The 18,652-nt window shown below is 44.5% G+C and overlaps 1 protein-coding gene and 1 pseudogene across 15 annotated transcripts in view; one reads left to right on the top strand and one right to left on the bottom strand.

Moving 5' to 3' along the window:
- LOC122058068 (beta-xylosidase/alpha-L-arabinofuranosidase 1-like) overlaps window positions 1–18,652 on the top strand; it is a 123,214-nt gene that overhangs the window by 9,676 nt on the left and 94,886 nt on the right. For 12 of the 15 annotated variants that reach the window (XM_042620506.1, XM_042620507.1, XM_042620508.1 and 9 more), the window contains 3 exons: window positions 13,771–13,833; window positions 13,964–14,048; window positions 14,153–14,273. The gene's annotated coding sequence lies outside the window, so the exon portion shown is untranslated. Of the gene's footprint in view, window positions 1–13,770; window positions 13,865–13,963; window positions 14,049–14,152; window positions 14,274–18,652 lie in introns of all 15 variants that reach the window. The other 3 variants (XM_042620502.1, XM_042620499.1, XM_042620501.1) reach the window with 3 other exon arrangements.
- LOC122094735 lies at window positions 11,282–17,924 on the bottom strand (annotated as a pseudogene).

The following is an 18,652-nucleotide window of genomic DNA, read 5'->3' on the forward strand; positions in this document are numbered from 1 at the left end:
CTATGTAGAACTAGCTGAATACGGGTATGTGGAATTAATATGTCGTCTTCCCGCCCAGCAGCCCATCTCTGGCCATTCTCTCTTTTATTATCCTCCTACGTCCCTTAACTCCATCCATGTCGGCCTCTGCCCCCTTGGGCTTTTGGAACCTGAAAGTGGAAGAATTGTGTTGTGGGTTCCTTTATTGGTAGTCGGCCGCCATTTGCCATCGTGAAAACCTCCCTCCACAATCAATGGAAACCTTCGTGCCCTCTTTCTACTTTCATGCTTCACAATGGTACTCTCCTCTTCAACTTTTCTTCCCCTGTTAATAAGTCGGTTGCAATCGATGGTGGTCCCTGGTCTGTAGGGAAGAAACCGATTTTCCTTTGGTAGTGGGATGAACGTACTTCCTTTCACCGTTTGGAACCTTCTTCTACCCCCCTTTGGATCAATCTCCCCAACGTCCTACTTCACTTCTGGTGTGTTAAGGGACTCAGCCTCATTGAATCGATCATAGGCAAACCTTTGTACTCCGATAAGAGAACCAAAACAATGGATCGCTTGTCCTTTGCCTGTATCTGCATCGAAGTCTCGGCTGAGCAGAGTTTACCTTCCTCTGTCATTGTCTTGAAGGAGATGATCACTCGTTTGAACAAGAAATACAATATGACTGGATCCCCCCAGGTGCTCAACATACAACTGCTTTGGACACTCTACCGTGCATTGCAGCAAATCAAAAGAAAAAATAATTTAAAAAACTATTACTGATGAAGATACTGAGGGAATCACAGTCGAGTCATCTTTGGGAACAGCCAGCCATGATCCGATTGTTGGTATGTCTTCTTCCTCCTTGCTCCCTATGGGTTATCAGAACTTTCAAACGAAAACACCCAGGCGCAAGCGAGGTCGAAGCTAGTGTTTCCTGATCATCAGCTCCGGCGAAGGTCCTCTTCAGCCTTGTAACGCTGGTCCGATGGAAAATTCAACGGATAACAATAGGTTCTCTCTTTTGTCCTACAATGATGATCTCGATGCTACTAAAGCCCTTGCACCCATTCTTCCCACCCCTTGCTGCTCTTCTGACCATACTACTCGCACCTCAAACTCTACCTCGATTCCTGGCCCTCTCCCTTCTGTCCTCTCATCCTTTGGATTGCCCCCCGTTAATTCCTCTCCCTTCTTCCTGCCCTACTGAGACTTTTAATCCTCATATGACATCTCCCTCAAATCCCTCGCTTTATCCTTCTATCTCTGAACTATCGGTCCAACCGCTTAACCAATTCATTCCCTTTAACTAGTTCCTCCTGGTTGTGCTTCTATCTAAATTCTCTAAGTTTCCTTTGGACCATCCTTTGCATCCATCTAACCTCTACAACCCGCCAACATCCAACCGGCTCTTGCCCGATCCAAACCCCTCCCCAGCTTGCACCACCTCACCTGACCCATCTCCTGGGCCTACCTTTTTTACCCGAAACCATGACCTGTCACCTTCTTTACCCGCTTCTACTTTGTCACTTATGGTTCATGAGAAAGCCCTCGTGAATGTCCCTCACCTCTACGCCTTGGTTCTGCACTCTATCACGACGCTCTCCTCACCTGTATGCTCCGTTGCCTTGGGTGGAACCTCGCCGCTTTATACTTATGTTCCTGACTGCCTCGTCAGCTTCCCTGATGCTCCTGCCGCGACATCAGACATCATCACTGCGACCTCCAATGACTGCACGACCTCTTGCGTTTGCGCGATCCCCAGCAATTGCACAATCTCTGCCAATGGTCCATTTGAACCACCCATTTCGGCCACTACTCATCAGCAACCTCGCCTTGGAAGGCGATAGCTCCGACTCTCCCGGTATCCAATCCGCCACAATGTTATCAATAAACATTGATGCCTTGTCTACCGCTGCCCCTCTTCAATCTCAACTCCTAGAAGGCGATAGCTCTGACTCTCCCGGCGTACATTCCTTTGCTATGCTACCCGAGATCATTGATATCCATTATACGAACCTCACTTTGGAGATTCAGCCTACCCCCATCACGCGTTGGAAGGTGTCAACATCCTCCTGCACAGAAGCTGCCTCTACTCCTCTGATTACCACTACTATTTTGGATGATTTGAGTGCTCCTCACTGCTCATCTACTGTTGTTCTTGGTGTTCCTCAGGACACACAACACTTGGTTCGTGGCTGCAATGCCAATTCCCCCCTGGGAATCATAGTTTTGTGGTTGATGCATCCTCTCCACGATCCAGAACCAGATTGGATCCCCCCAGACCCCCTATGGTGGGTCATAAGAAGAAGGTGGTTGTTAACACTTCCAGATCCAAGAGAATTCCCAACCCCAAACCCATCAACACCACCCTCCCATCTCCTCTTAAGGAATACTCCCCGACGGACTAAGACCAAATCTAGCCTTTCTTCTAGCTCAATTGAGCTTCGGCAGCCCCCCTTCCACCCTCAATGATCCTGTGGATTATTTAGAACATCAGAGGGCTAAATTCATCTGTCAAACATACATCGATCCGCTTCCGAATCAAATCCTCCAAAGCTTCCATTATCTGTCTCTTGGAGACTTGTGTCCTTAAATTTTGTGCCCCTCGTATTGCTGCTTCTATTGCTCCCTCTTGGTCCTTTATCTCAAATTATTCCCATTCGCCCAATGGGCGCATTATGATCATTTGGAACCCCATCCTTATTGACATCACCTATGAGAAAATTGGTGGGGCCCCCATGAATACCACATCCTCTGACATAGTCAATGAGTGCATTGAGGATATTGGGATGGACGATCTCCATTGGTCTGGCTCTAAGTTCACTTGACATAACCGTCGTAGTGGACATGATAGGGTGGCTTGTAAATTTGACCGACTCCTTGTCAACGAGCCTTGGCCCAAAGGAGATCTTGTTATAAACAAATAGGGAGATGGGAGAGTGATCAGAGATGCCCAGGAGGTCAAAGCTAGCCTTGGCTCACATCTATCCCTGCTTCCCAAGCTAGCTTTGACCTCCTGGGCATCTCTGATCACTCTCCCATATCCCTATTTGTTTATAACAAGATCTCCTTTGGTCCCAAACCCTTCAAGTACTTTGATATGTGGTCCCACCACGAGGGATTTCCCTTGGTTAGAGACACTTGGGCCATTCCCATCCGTCTCTGCCACTCTGCTCATTGCTTTTGCAAAAAAGCTCAAAAATGTCAAAGTGGCTCTCAAATCCTCGAACATTGCCACTTTTGGCAATATATCTGATCAGATTTGCTTGGCAAAAAAGCTCAAAAATGTCAAAGTGGCTCTCAAATCCTGGAACATTGCCACTTTTGGCAATATATCTGATCAGATTTCTACCTGCCAAGCAAATCTTGACCTCATTCAGTCCAGGCTTCAGCTTGATCCTCTCAACCCTTCTTTGGCTGAGGAAGAAAAGCTGGCTGCCCTTGATCTCTCCTCCCGCCTTGCCCAAGAAGAATCCTTCCTCCGTAAAAAATTTAGGATCAAATGGCTTGAGCTTGGTGACTCCAACTGAGCTTATTTCCACCGCTCCCTCAAAGCCCTCACCAATTCCAACTCCATCCTAAGCTCATCTCCCGCTCTGGCACAGAACTTCTCTCCCCCTCAGATATCAAATCTGCAGCGGTCTCGTATTTCGATGACCTCTTCAACCCTCACTTGACCCCTTCATCCCCCTCCCCCCAACTCCCTTAATAAATTCATTCCCGATCACCACATCCCATCTCTCCTTTCCATCCCCTCGGATGATGAAATCCTATCCGCTATCCTTCATCATAAAGTCAACAAAGCCCCTAGTTAGGATGGGTTCAGTATGAGATTCTTTTCCACCTACTGGCATATCATCCGTGATGATCTCATCTTTTCCATCCGCAGCTTCTTTCTCAATCCCTCCCAAATCTCAGGCATCAACCATTCCTTTCTATGCCTCATTCCCAAGAAGGATGGTGCCCAGTGCATGTCCGATTTTAGGGCCATTTCCCTCTACAACCTTCTTTAGAAATTTATTGGCAAGATTCTTGCCAATCGGATCCAAAAGGTTATCGATTCCCTGGTCAGTCCAAATCAATTTGCCTTCATTGTGGGTCGAAGTATCTCGGATAACATCCTCTACTAGGAGATTGTCAGAGGCTTCAATCATAAATCCCACTCTCCTTCTGCTCTCATGAAGATTGACATTTATAAGGCATTTGATTCTATCCGCTGGGATTTCCATATCCAAATGTCCTTCCCCCCGTCCTTTGTCCATTGGATTCTTTCCTGTATCTCCACCCCCCGCTTCTCTGTCCTCACTAATGGTAGTCCAGTAGACTATTTCTCCTCCTCTCCCTTTCTCCTTTTCTCTTTTGTCTGACCCTTAAAGTCCGATCTCGCTCGATCCACTCCTTTACTGATCAACACCTAAACTCCCCCATCCCCAAATGCAGAGCCCTTTCGCTAACCCATCTGGCTTTTGCTGATGATCTCATGATCTTCTCTAAGGCTGACCCCATCTCTATCACCAACATCAGGACCTCCCTTCATCTCTTTGAGTCCCTTTCTGGCCTGAAAATCAACCTTCTCAAATCTAACCTCTTCCTCTCGGGTGTCTCTGATGCGCACCAAGCCTATCTCCTTGCCATCTCCGGCTTCTCTCTGGGATCCCTTCCTGTGAAATACCTTGGCCACCCCCTCATTTCCTCACGTCTCCTCTCACCATTGCTCTCCCATCGTGGACTCCATCAGGAAGAGGCTTCACCTCTGGAAAGGCAAGCTACTCTCGGTCCAAAGTTTGCCATCTTAAGGCCGAAGGTGGTCTGGGTCTCCGTAAAATCAAGGACGTCTACTCTATTACTATCCTCAAACTCATTTGGAAGATAGCCTTCAAGCAGCGAAGCATCTGGGTCTCTTGGATTTACTCTGTCCCTCTAAAAAATTAATCCATTTGGACTGTCTCTCCTTCCCCTGGTGCTTCCTAGAGCTGGAGTGGTATCCTCAAGTCCAGACGCCTGGCGCTCTCTGCCATCTCTTGCACCATTGGCAACGGCTCCTCTACTTTGCTCTGGCTTGACCCTTAGCACCTAGCTGGAATCCTTCTCCCCTTGGTCTCCCCTAGAATCATTGCTTCCTTGGGCGCTTGTCGCTTTGCTATGGTGGCCTCCATCCTTTCCCACAATGGCTGGAACCTCCCTTATCTCCCTCCCTCTTTGGCTGACCTCTGGTCCACCCTCCCTCCCATCCCCTGGTCACAAAGGGTTCTAAGATTCAATAACTTGGAAGGCCTCCTCCTCGGGTTTATTCTCGTCTGCCTTTGCTTGGAACTTCATTCGCTCAAAAGACCCTCTTATCCCTTGGAGGAACATCATCTGGTTTAAAGGGCACATCCCTCGCTATAGTTTCATTGCTTGGCGGGCTCTCTCCTATTGCCTCCCCATGTAGGCTTTCCTCAATTACCAACACATCCATGTCCCTACCTCCTATTGTTTGTGTTGGAATGGCATGGAAGATGTGGATCATCTTTTCTTCTGTCCTTTTTCCTCCATTTAGAAAAAGTCCTCCATTCTTACTGGCCCTTCCCCTGACCTATCCTCCCCCTCCCTCGGGAATGGATCTGGATTGACATGATCTTCAGTGGCTCCACCATTTGTGACATCATTGGAAAGCTTGCCTTTTGCGCCACCATCAACCACCTCTGGATGGAACGTAATCTTCGTAGATGGACCCCTAACTCCCGTTCCTTCGAAGGGATTTGGAAAGCCATCTATCTTGATGTTATGTCCAGACTCAGATCTTTGCGTTGCAGACCAGTCCGTGACACCCCAAGGAACAGGCTCATTGTTGTTTCCTGGGGCCTCCCTACGGATACCATCCCCCCCAATTGATGTTTCCCTTGGTTAGGTTGTTTGGGGCCTAGCCTCTTAGTCCTTTTGGGTTTGTTCCTGTTGCCCACCTTTTTTCCCTTGTATATTCTCTTCCTCTTGGCAATGAATTATTTATTCATCCAAATAAAAAAAATGTCATGTATTTTGAGTGTGATGTGTATTTTAGTGTGTAAGTATCCTGTCGGGCTAACTATATTTATAATGCCTAAGGGGAAGTCTGGTTCTTACTAATGACCGAGGTTCCTAACACCTTCCTCACACTGCAACTTGACATGGACCCTAACTCATGGTTAGAATAGTTTGGATAAAGTCATTTTTTTTTTTAGAGATGGGTCCTAGACTCAAAATCTAGGTTGCGACTCTTTGTTATTAGAGATAATTGACCCATTTACTCTTTTTTTCATGAGAGGCAGAGTGGTTTTATGAAGTCCTTTGTCCTCACAATAGTTCTACTCCCCATGCCCAAACTTGTTGCAGTAGATTCAATTCCTGTTGAATGGGGTAATGGCTTGTGTCTAATATGACACCAACCCTCTTTATTTATAACAATGGAGAGAAGGTTCTAGAGAATTACAAAGACCATTAAACCCCTTAGGGTCCGTTTGGTAACTGACACTTTCTTTAAAACCTATAAAACACATTATTACAACACTCCCCCTTAAGTTTTTGCATAGATATCACATATGCCCAACTTGCGTATATGCCCAACTTGCAGATAATATGATGAAACGTCTTACTACTAAGACCTTTAGTAAAAACATCAGCCAGTTGTTCATTCCTGGGAACAAAAGGCACAATGATAAGGCCCATATCCAACTTCTCTTTGATGAAGTGTCGGTCGATCTCCACATGCTTGGTTTGATCATGCTGGACATGGTTGTGAGCAATGCTAATGGTAGATTTGCTGTCACAAAAGAGCTTCATAGGAAGGGTAGCAGGAACATCCAAATCAGTGAGAAGACTATGAAGCCATAGGAGCTCACAAATGCCATGTGCCATAGTATGGAACTCTTCTTCAACACTTGAATGGGCAACCACGGTTTGGTTATTGCTACGCTATGTAACAAGGTTACCACCAACAAAGGTGCAATAACTAGTAGTGGAATTGCGGTTATCAGGGGAACCTGCCCAATCCGCATTTGTGAAGGCCTCCACCCTAAGGTGATCATGAGGAGAAAAAAGGATGCCCCCGTCCTGGGGGAGATTTCAAGTACTGGAGAATACGCAACACAACTTACATGTGAGTCGAGTAAGGATCATGCATGTACTGACTAACCAGGCTGACGGCAAATGCTATGGAAGGGCATGTATGAGAGATAGATCAACCGCCCCACTAATCTCAGATATCTCCCCTTATTTACTGGATCACCTTCTTTGCTACTCAGGTTACCATTAGCTTCAATGGGAGTGTCTACCAACTTACACCCCAACATGCATGCCTCAGAGAGAAGATCAAGCACATACTTCTACTGAGACAAGTAGATCCCACGAGAAGACCTGGCAACTTCAATGCTGAGGAAGTAACGAAGTTGTCCTAGATCTTTGATCTTGAATTCCTCACTCAAGTTTCTCTTGAGGCGAGAGATTTCTACCAGATCATCACCAGTAACAATAATATCATCTACATAGACTATTAGGATAACATTCTTACCACCAGATCTTTTGATAAATAGAGTGTGTTTGGCATTGCTTTGAGAGTAACCTGTAGCAACCATAGCCTTATGAAAACGTCAGAACCAAGCACGAGGGGATCGCTTCAGTCCATACACTTCCTCCTCAAGTTCCCATGAAGGAAGGCATTCTTCACAACTAACTGCTGGAGATCGCAATCTAAGTTGGCGGCACAAGCCAAGATAACAAGAATTGTGTTCATCTTAGCAACTGTAGCAAAAGTCTCCAGGTAGTCAATCTCATAAGACTGTGTGAAGCCTTTGACAACAAGTCTGGCCTTGTACCGATCCACTGTACGATTAGCCTTCTGTTTTACTGTGAAGACCCATTTGCACCCAACTGTCTTCTTTTATGAGGGAAGACACACTAGATCCCATGTGTTATTCTTCTTCAGAGCCTGCATCTCTTCAACTATAGCTGCCTGCCATTGTGAGTCTGCACTCACTTCTTGCCAGGTATGAGGAATGGACAGATAAAAGAGAAGACACAAAACTATAGTAGGAAGGAAAGAGTGAGTCATAAGAAATAGTTTTAGCAATAGGATGTAAAGTACAAGACCTAATGCCTTTACAAACAGCAATAGGCAACTCAAGAGACTGATCAATAGAAGGAGAAGGAGAATTACTAGGAGACGGCTGGAATGGTAGGGTAGATGCATCGGAGACCATGAGGATCAAACTTTCCATGAGGATGATGATCACTAGCATAGCAAACACTACCGAATACCTTAGGAGGAATAGGAAAAGCAGCGAAACTTTGGAGAAGATCCAGAGGAGAGCGGAAAACATGGACCCGAGAAGTCATTCGATTGATAAGAAAGGTAGCAATGACAATTACGTCGCTCTAGTATTGGGGAGGAACATGCATCTCAAACATAAGAGAGCGTTTTACCTCACAAATTTGGCGATTCTTCCGCTCAGCAACTCCATTCTGAGCTGGAGTATCCACACAACTAGTTTGATGAATCATCCCATGATCGGAAAGGTAAGCTTGAAAGGACCCTTCAAAGTATTCCCAGCCTTTGTCTCTTCAAAGGATTTTAATGGTAGCACCGAACTGAGTCTAAACCATGCGGTAAAACTGCTGAAAGCAATAGAAGGTGTCGCCCTTGGTTCGCATCATATAAACCCAAGTAGTCCGAAAATGACAGCCAATAAAAGAGACAAACCACCGATAACCATTAACGGACACATAGCAGGATGGACCCCAAATATCAGAATGTATCAATGAAAAAGGAGTGACATCCAGAAACAAAATAAGTGATTCGAGTTTGTTTGGCCAAAACACATGCCTCACAAAAAAACTAACTCGAAATTATAATTTTTAAAGGATGGAAAAACTCTAGCTAAAGTTCCCAAAAGGGGATGTCCTAACCGACGATGCCACTGAGTAACTCAAAGATGAGAGGTGTTGTAGAAGATGTCTGAAGAGCCTGACCAGAGACCAACGCCGAGTCATCATCAAGCAGATATAGACCACTACGTACCCTACCAGAGCCATCGTTGCCCCAGTCACCAGATCCTGAAAAACACAATGAGATGGAGAAAAATGTGACTTTGCAATTAAGACTCGAAGTAAGACTACTAATGGACAAAAGGTTAGTGGGAAAAGAAGGAACATGGAATACAGTAGAAAGGGATAAAGATGGGGTACAACCAACAGAGCCCTTCTCTCAGAATAGTGGAATAAGTCCCATTAGCCAATTTGACACCTTACCATTACCAGGACAAGTAGTGTACTGTGAAAAAAGAGACAAGTGGCCTGTCATATGATCAGAAGCCCTAGAGTCTATAATCCAAGGGGTAGAAGGGACAGATAAAGTATGGCCACAAAAGGATATACCTGACCTATAAGGGGTGGAATGAGCAAAACTAGCAGTGGCAGGTGCAGGAGAGTCTGGAAGTGTCAAGAGGCGCCGGAGGGCAGTAAGCTCGTCAAATGATAGCGAGGCTACCAAGGAGCTAAGAGCAGAGTCAGAGTCAGGCCTCTCAGTATGGTTGTCCTACCCAGAAGTATCGGCACGGTCCTTCCCTCGCCCTTTTCCAGATGTATCAACAGAACGACCATGAAGCTTCCAACAGTGCTCCTTGGTGTGACGCTCCTTCCCACAGTAATCGCACTTCATTGGAGTCCTAGTAGAGGAGCCACCAAACTGTGGGGCTATACTAAGGGACTGAGTGCCAGAAACAAGTGCAGATCTCTCAGTAGGAGTGGCAGCTTGCTATGGAAGCATAGTGGTACATTGACTGTCCTCAAGTTGGATCATAGCATAGGCTTGATCCAAGGTAGGAAAGGGATCACGACTCAAAACCTGGGACCGCAATTGATCAAACTCCACATTCAGACCTGCCAGAAAGTTATAGACCCTGATTTTATCCTCGCTTTTGAAACTTAGTGACATCTTCAGTGGTGGAAGGAGTATACTCCTTATAGAAATCCAACTCAGTCCATAGTGATCGCAACTCATAGTAGTACTATGACAGAGTGAGCCTTCTTTGCCTCAGATCACGAACCTTCTTGCGAAGTTCAACGACCTGAGCATCATTCCCTGCCTGGGAATAGATATCCTGAACAAACTTCCAAATCTTCGCAGCGGAGTCAAGGAGGAGATAGCCACATGAAAGCTGTGGCAACATGGAGTTGACAAAGAAGGCTATAACCAGAGAGTTGGCACACTCCCACTTGTCAATCTCAGTACCGGTGGTCGCACGCTTCGTGGTTCCAGTGAGGTACCCGTAATAGCAACGTGACTTGATGGAGATTCAGGCCGAGCGTGACCACATAAGGTAGTTTGTGTCATCAAGTTGATAGCACAAGGAGGAAAGGTAGGAAGAGTCGTGGTGTCTCTGCCAGTAGAAGCAGATGAGATGGTAGACATGGTTGCTACTAAAGGGCTGTGCAAATAAAAGAGACACTAGCCGGAGGTAGAGAAAGCACCAAAATAACCAGAAAAGCTAGAAAAACCAAAAATCGATAAAGGGAAACGCACTAAGAAAACAATTTTGGGGATAGCTCTAGAATAGAGACCTCAAACAAAAAATTGGTTGGTACATACTACCATAAGGATAAGGGGCACTAATTGCAACAAACATTGAGATGAGTGGAGCATTGAGTGGGGAAAAAGCATACCGGCAATGAAAAAACATTCTCAGAGAGAAAACCCTGAAAAAGTGATAAAAAAAGGTTCTGGGTTTCTCAGATTATTGTAGAAGAGAGTCTGAGAGCCTAAGGGAAGGATTGGTGGAGGCTAGAAACCGTTTTGGCGGTTTAAGAAGCTTCCACCATGAGAGAGAAGCAGATGAAGAGAGATGGAGGGAGGCGCTGGGAGAGAGAGAGAGAAATGAGAAAGAGGCAAAGAGATGGAGAAGAGGGAGAGCCCTTAGGGTTTCGAAACCTAAGGCTCTGATACCATGTTGAAATGGGTAATGACTTATGTCTAATATGACACTAACCCTCTTTATTTATAACAATGGAGAGAAGGTTTTAGAGAATTACAAAGACCATTATACCCCCTTAGGGTCCGTTTGGTAACTGTCACTTTCCCTAAAACCCATTATTACAACAATTCCCTTTGCAACTTTGTTCTTGTTCTTTTGGAATATCTTTCTCACAACCGCAAAATTCTTATGGTTCACACAAGAAAGGATTAGGGCCTATTCTTTTAGAGGGGAGTTGGGGGTGGGAATGTTGTCCAGTATACGGCCCACATGTTAGTGGAGTGAAAGATAGGGAAAGTCAAGATGAGGTAAAGTCAATCTTTCCCACCCTAGCAGCATTTGGTTAGTTTGGGAGAATTTTTTTCTCCGAACAGCCTCACATGGTAAGCGATCCATTCCCTCATCCTTTGGAGATTCAGATTACCGTACAGAGACGACCCACAATAGAGATGATCGTAAGTAGGTGGAGATGTGAAGATGGAGATGTTTAAGCTACCAGGAACTTCTCTTAAGTGCTTCGATTTTTTCAGTGGCATTGATGTCTCGATCGCCGCCACCATTGGTGGAAGCAAGCAGAATCAAACATCAGTTGGAGCTGTCGGTGCTGACAGGCTCGGTGAAGGTACAATTGATGACAACAACGGTATGGATGTGACCGTACCCCCAACTGGGAATATCTTGTAACCGACAGTGGAAATGGTTTTGTAATCAGATTGCTCAGGGACCCATCAGCATACGTATTGAGGCTTCCTGTAGACATGGTAGGGCTTGGATGCGAGACCAACGGCGGCAAAGGTGTTGAGGCCACCCCTGTAAGTACCCATCTTGATGAAAGAGTAAGCGGCAGCTCCATATGGGTTGAAAGCTCTCTTGATGATTCCTCCATTGATGACCTCATCTTGCTTAGCCGGTGGCGGTGGAAGAGGACGAGCTGAAAGAGGAACAGAAGAAGAGGTAGTAGTAATAGAAGCTGGAGGAGCGAGAGTGGAGAGTCTAGAGAGATAGAAGCATAGATCAGAAACAGTAAGGGAAGAGAAACGAGAAGGGATGAACTGAAGAAGCATGGCTAAAGAAGAAAGGAAGAGGAGAGTAGTGAGTAAGAGTTTAATCTCTGCTGCGCAATTCCATACAACACTGACAAACATGTTCTTCTCCTTCTCTTTCTCTTTGATCTCTTCGCCATTGAAGAAAGAAAAAAACCCAAGAATCAAACAGTACAATCACTGCATCAGATCCAAACTAAGCTAAGCTCTTCCCTAGTTTCCTTCTCTGTTTTAGTACCTGGGTTCGTTCTCCCTCTCCTTCCCCTTCCTCTGCTCTGTTTCGATTTCTCCCCAGAAAACGAAATCAGAGTGTGATACTGTGATTAGAAGTAAATATTAGGAAAGTAACCCAGAGGATGAGGGTCATCTCTCTCGCTTGCTCATTCTGAAACCTGTGAAACCATGAAACAACAGATCCCCTCCGGCCTCTGAAACCCACGCTCCTTCCCACGACCTGAACAATATGACCATTGCTGACTTTGCTCCAAGTCCCCCCAAATTGGTGGGACTTTGAGAGAGCTGGGTGGAGAAAGAAGCGACTCGACAGGAAATCTGAACAATTCTGAGATTTTCTGCTCTAAATCCCACCCCTTAGAACCAAACAACCTAAACTCACATTGGGGTGGAATAGTTCGTACCACTATCCCACCCCTTAAATCCCACCCCAGAAAAACCCCATTAAACAAACGGCCTTAATATTTGGTAAGGCAAGGTGCTTTAACTGGATGTGATGTTTACTGATGAGCATAGTCTTATTGGAAGAATTCTATACAAATGATCCTGATCTGGTTACAAATGAATCTTCTGGTTTGGACATGATCACTGGGAATATTGATTATGAGGTTGTTAGATGTATTACCCAAGATATCATTGATGGAACTGTTAAAGCACATTACATAATTATTTCAGTTGTGCAGATGAGTCGATCTGTTATGGTCTGATCTTATACCCGATTCCATGCCGTCGTAGTTCCTTGATTTCTTCTACACATGTTTTGTTTATGCTTTCGAAAGGATTTAGTAGGTCCACTTTCTAATGCAACTTGGTAAGAAGCTGCCAAGATCCCGAGGTTGGTAGCTATAAGAATACCTGGCCATATCACAATCTATGGATATATGGGGTGGGCTTGTAAATGTATGACAATTGGTGCTAACATCCTATTCCTACATAGGTCTTTCTGTGATTTGAAAAAGCATATGCTTAGAATCCTATGAACTCTGATATAGTATCACTAAGTCCAGTATGGTTGAGTTATTGCATGTCTCCTTTCTGCCTTTTTATTTGCAACATTGGAAGAAGAAAAAAGGGGGGGGGGGGGGGGGGGGGAGTATTAAGACAGGTTTTAGAAAAATTACTTTGGTATATTGGGAGTCATTCTTTAGGTAAATGATTCTCTTTAAGCCCTTGATTATGACTTAAAAGTCTTTATGTTTGGAAGCCCAAAATGTTGCTAATTCCATTGCTTTTGCTGCCTTCTCATAGGCAAGAATAATATAAACCTCAAAAGCCCTATGCTACAACCGAATAAATGCTTTCTGTTATACTTGTACAGCTTTGTTTCTGAAAGTGTCAACAGATCTGCTGTTGATCATTCTTATAGCACTGGTAGAACTTATAAATTTTAGTCTTTGGAATTTGGAAGTCTCTTACATGAAATGAATTTTACATGAAATTTGTGGGAGAGTTTACTAAACCACAAAAGTCATATAGTGCCATTTCTTTTTACCTATTTTGTGTATTTATTTATTCTTATTTCTTTGTATGATGTCTTACAGCAGCTGGTCAGAATGGAGGCGAGAACCTATAGGAGGAATTACTCCCTGAAGAACTAATTAGAGGTAGCTAGGCCTTGTTGCTTTTTCCAGTGCTGTAAGAAAACATAATTATTTACTCTTTTTAAATTCTTTATTTTATATGCCCATGGTAATTGGTTAGTGATTAATTTTACCCATTGGATTTGTGTTGCAGGCTTTGCTATATTGTCCTAACTTCTCACCCTCTATTGGGAGTTAAATGATCAATAGAAAAATTAGCATTGATGAAGAAGGAATTGGTATGTAATATTAAATTTTTTAGTATTGGAATTTGGTTAGACTAATGCCTTTAATCATCTTCCATTATGTTGATTCATAACTAACTCGCATTGCTCTGGGCTAGAAGAAGAAAATAATGCAAGCGAAATAGAAGAAGGGTCATCTGGATTTGGTTAATCTCTCCGCTCCCTTGAGCTGAAACCATTGTAATCTCCATGCCAGTTCGTCAACAACAATCTTCGCAGGTAATGGTTCTCTCTCTCTCTCTCTCTCTCTCACGCACACACGATTCAGATGGCAACCGACCTGGCACAGGCAGATGAGTTTCTGCACAAAAAAAAGAAAAAAAAAGAAAAGAAAAAGGGACCAAGATTTAAATTTCTAATTTAGATTAATGGCGTCTTGAACGAGGATAATCAAAGTAAGATCATCTTCTCTACTCAAAATTCTGTCATTTGGCTTAGGTAAAAAGAGGCCCTATCTTCCCCTATTTTTCTTTTTTTTCTGGCCCTCAACTTTTGTTGCCCTTCCCCTTATGAAATATTATTGTTGTGTATATCTATGATTAGCTTCTTCTTCTTTCTTGTTTTATTTGACCTGGGCTGAGGGAAGGAAAATCTTTTCATAGTTTGTAGATTTGATTGAACTCGAATAGTTTTTGTCGTCTCAAATCCCATCCCATGTCTCATGTCATGTATCATCCTATATCTCACATCTCACCCCATCTCAAATGTCATCTATCATCTCATACCATAAGCCCTAAATCTATTCCTAGACCTAACCCCCAAAATCTTATTACGCTCAGCTCTTCTTCTTCACCTGACCTGGTATTGGCGGAAAGGAAACTAAGGGCAAGGGTCATCAATAGACCTTTCTATTGCAGTCAAGCTTGGAGAGCAGAAAACCTTCACAGAATCTCTATTGATAATGTAGTCTGTACGAAAATTCAGAAGAAGAAATAGAATCGTTTATTGTGATTTAAGTGGGCCTTTCATTTGTGGAAACTGGAATCAAAGAAATCAAATGGAGTAGTTTTGACCTTTGGTTTGGTTGGTTCCTTGAAAGAATAAGGTTGGATTTCACTTGAAAGATATCGGTTGTTTCTTTTTCGTTCATGTTTGTGTTTTTTCTATTGGAGATAGACCATTCTCTCAAGAACTTTTCATTCTTTTGTCTGCCAAACAAAGTGCTGTGTTCATTTTATAGTTTATGGGGTTATGCACCAGAGGAGGGATGGTTACAAGAGATGGAAGTAAAGCACATAGTGCACAGGTGAAGCATTTGAGAATCTTTTCTATGACCAACACAAGACCTCATTGACTAAGCTAGCCAGTAACTTCTCTCCTTACCCTATCTTCCTTCTCCCTCTCTCTCAAGTTCCTTGAGGATATATTGCTATCAGTCTTTTTTTTTTACAGGCTAATCCCAATATGTGACCATCGTTTTAATGTGATTTTGTCTTTTTTCTTGATTTTATTTGTTTTTTTTGTACTCAGTAGAGTGATAGGAGGATCAAATAACAAAGGACTAATGACGAAAAATCTTAGCTTAGCAGATTTCAGTGAGATATCTGTGCATAAGATGATTGTTACATACACGGAAACCTATTCTTCTTCTTACTTCATCTCCTTGTGGGACACTTCCTAGGAGCTCACCCTTCCTTTCACATTGTTAAGTCTTCACTGTCCAAGCAGTTGAGACTCCATGGCACCATTTCCACCTTCCTCCTGGGAAATGGCCTTTTCATCTTTATTTGATGAATCTGATGAGCTTACTGCTCTTGAAGGCGGTCCTTGGCAGGTTGGGAAAAAACCTATTTTCCTCCGTCATTGGGATCAATACACCACCCTTACAAAAGTTGATCTAAAAAATATTCCCATATGGCTTGCTTTACCCAACCTTCCCCTTCACTTTTGGTGCCTTCAAGGGCTCAGTATTGTTGGCTCTCTTATTGGAAAACCTCTCTTCTCTGATCACAGAATTAAGCTCTTGGACAAGTTGGCTTTTGCAAGAATTTGTGTAGATGCTTTTGCCTACAACATCCTTCCATCCTCTATTACTATTATGAATGATACGGGTTTCTGTTTTGTTCGACCTGTGGTGTCTGAGTGGATCCCCACCAGTGTAATACATGCAGGATGTTTGGGCACCCTTCTAGGAGTTGTGTCATCCCCTCTGTGGATACCCCTGTCACGACTCCTAATGGTTCTATCGAGATTCCTCTTGAAGATGTCTCTATGCACTCTCCCTGATGAAGATACTCAAGATTTCACTCTGATTAAGCATCGATGGCATGGTGGTAATAGATTCAAAACTTGGAAACAACCTCTTCTACTAAGCGGGGGGTAAGGCTGTACACTTGGCCCTCCCAGACCCTGCCATAGCTGAAGCCTTGAACCCTGGGTTGCTTTTTTTTTTTTAAGCATCGGCGGCAACGAAGAAGAAGCCGCATAGCTGACTGCCGTGAGGGCGTTAGGCCCAAATCGGTTGACCCTTGCGACCTTCAGGCTTTGTCCAATAATCTCAACAAGTTCTCAATTGACTCATTTATCCGCCATCTCAAGATGTTAGTCATATTGAACATGAATGGCTGCAAGAGTCTCATGCATCTCCCACCAGCATTTGCAAGTTGAGTTCTCTCAAAATACTTGAAGTTCAGAGATGTTGTAGAATAGACAAGTTGCCTAAAAAATTGGGTTGCTTGGAGGGCTTAACAAAGCTTCACATTGATACAAATCCTATAAAACAATTACCTAATTCAAGAGCTCTCTTACCCGATGACTCGCGCGGTCGATGCAGCTCCTCTGCCTCCTCCATTCCTTCACTGCTAGCTCCCACTTTGGAAGGTGCCACCCCGTCTCTCTGGTCCGTGCAGGCCCCTCCTACACATCTTGTTGTTAGCCTCCTGCCAACCCCTACTGTGGTTCTCTCCACTATTGGCCTTCCGTCAGTACCTCCCGACCATCTCTCTGCTGCTGGCCTTTTGCCAGCCCCTCCCATCTTTGGTTCGCACATCTTAGGCCTTCTGCCTCCCCTGCTATTCGCCAAGCCCATGCCTCACTTATAGCTCTTGCTACCCATCTGCAGGAACACACCTTGGAAGGTGTCTCTACCTTGCTTAGGTCTGCGCAAATCCCTATTTCATGTGCAACCCTCTGCCACTTGCCTCCCGCCAGCCCCTCTCGCTGTCGATACTCCAATTTTAGGCTATTGCCTGATTTAGCTCTCGGAAATTCCTGCTTTCCTATTGCAGGTATTGCCGCCCAGTCGCTGGATCTCACCTTGGAAGGTGCACCCGTTTTCTCAGGTCAGCACAGGCCCCTCATGTGCACCCATTGCTGATGCCCTCCGCTATCTGATCCTGCTGTTAGTGTGCTCCTGATAGCTAGCCCCCAGAAGGATTCCCCCACTCACCAGCCAACCATTTCCATTGCCCCTTCCAAGCCACCCTCTTTTTAACTACTACCTATTTTACTGGCCTGTCTAAGAAGTCCTTGAAGAAAACTACCCCATCTGTCCAAGTCTACCTTACACTCCATGTCTGGATCCAATAAAACCCCTAGTATTTGCTCCTCCTAGCTATCCAAGGCCCCCATCTCTGCCTAGAAATCCTCTATCAAGAAGTAGCAAAGTCGACTAAAGACCAAACCTAGTATTGTTTCCGCCCATTCCACTGAACCTTTGTTGCCACATCCCCATCCTTCTCCATGACTCTTTAGCTCATCTGGAATGTTCGGGGCTTGAACTCCACGGCGAAGAATATCGACATGCTCCCGTATTCGATCCTCCTTTATAGACATCTGATACCTTCCAGAAACTAGAGTCCTTAGGCCAATGCCTTCTACACCACCAATTTTATAGCCCCCTCTTGGTTCTTCATCTCCAACTGCGCCCATTGTCCTAACGGTCACAATGCATCCACCTCTCCATTTTTGATCCCAACGGCTCAAATTCCTGCTTCTTCTCCTTTGTCTATGCTTTGAATCATGCCCATGAGCGGACCTCCCTCTAGGATGACCCCCGTTCCTTCTATACCCTCACTGGCTCCCTTCCTTGAGGGATTTTTGGAGACTTTAATGTTGTCAGATCTAATCACGAAAAGCAGGGAGAAGATCCAATTAATGCTTCTGTCGTCGATTCCTTTAATGAGTGCATCAACGACCTTAGCTTAAGTGATTTTAGATGGACATGGTCAATCTTACTCGGCATAACCCCTGTCAAGGATCCACTAGAGTTTCTTACAAGCTTGATAGAGCCTTGGTGAATGAATCTTTGCTCAACTCCTTTCCCTCCCGTGCAATCTGTGATCAACATGGCATTTCGAACCACAACCATATGATGCTCCATGTTCGCCCTCTCATCTCCGTTGGTGGCCCCAAGCCTTTTAAATTCTTTGAAATGTGGACTCTCCACCAGGATTATCTCCATATTTTTCAAAGGAGCTTAGGACACCCCTGTGCGAGCTTTCTCCTTCCCTCTCTTAGCCTTTGCCATGAAGCTCCACATTATTAAATCCACCCTTAAATCTTGGAACTTCTCTTCCTTTGGCAACATCTCCTCCAGAGTGTCTATCTGTAAAGATGTGAGGCCATTCAGGCCATAATACAATCTGACTTACATAATC

This window comes from Macadamia integrifolia, chromosome 12 (assembly GCF_013358625.1).
Source record: "Macadamia integrifolia cultivar HAES 741 chromosome 12, SCU_Mint_v3, whole genome shotgun sequence".
Taxonomy (NCBI): Eukaryota; Viridiplantae; Streptophyta; class Magnoliopsida; order Proteales; family Proteaceae; genus Macadamia; species Macadamia integrifolia.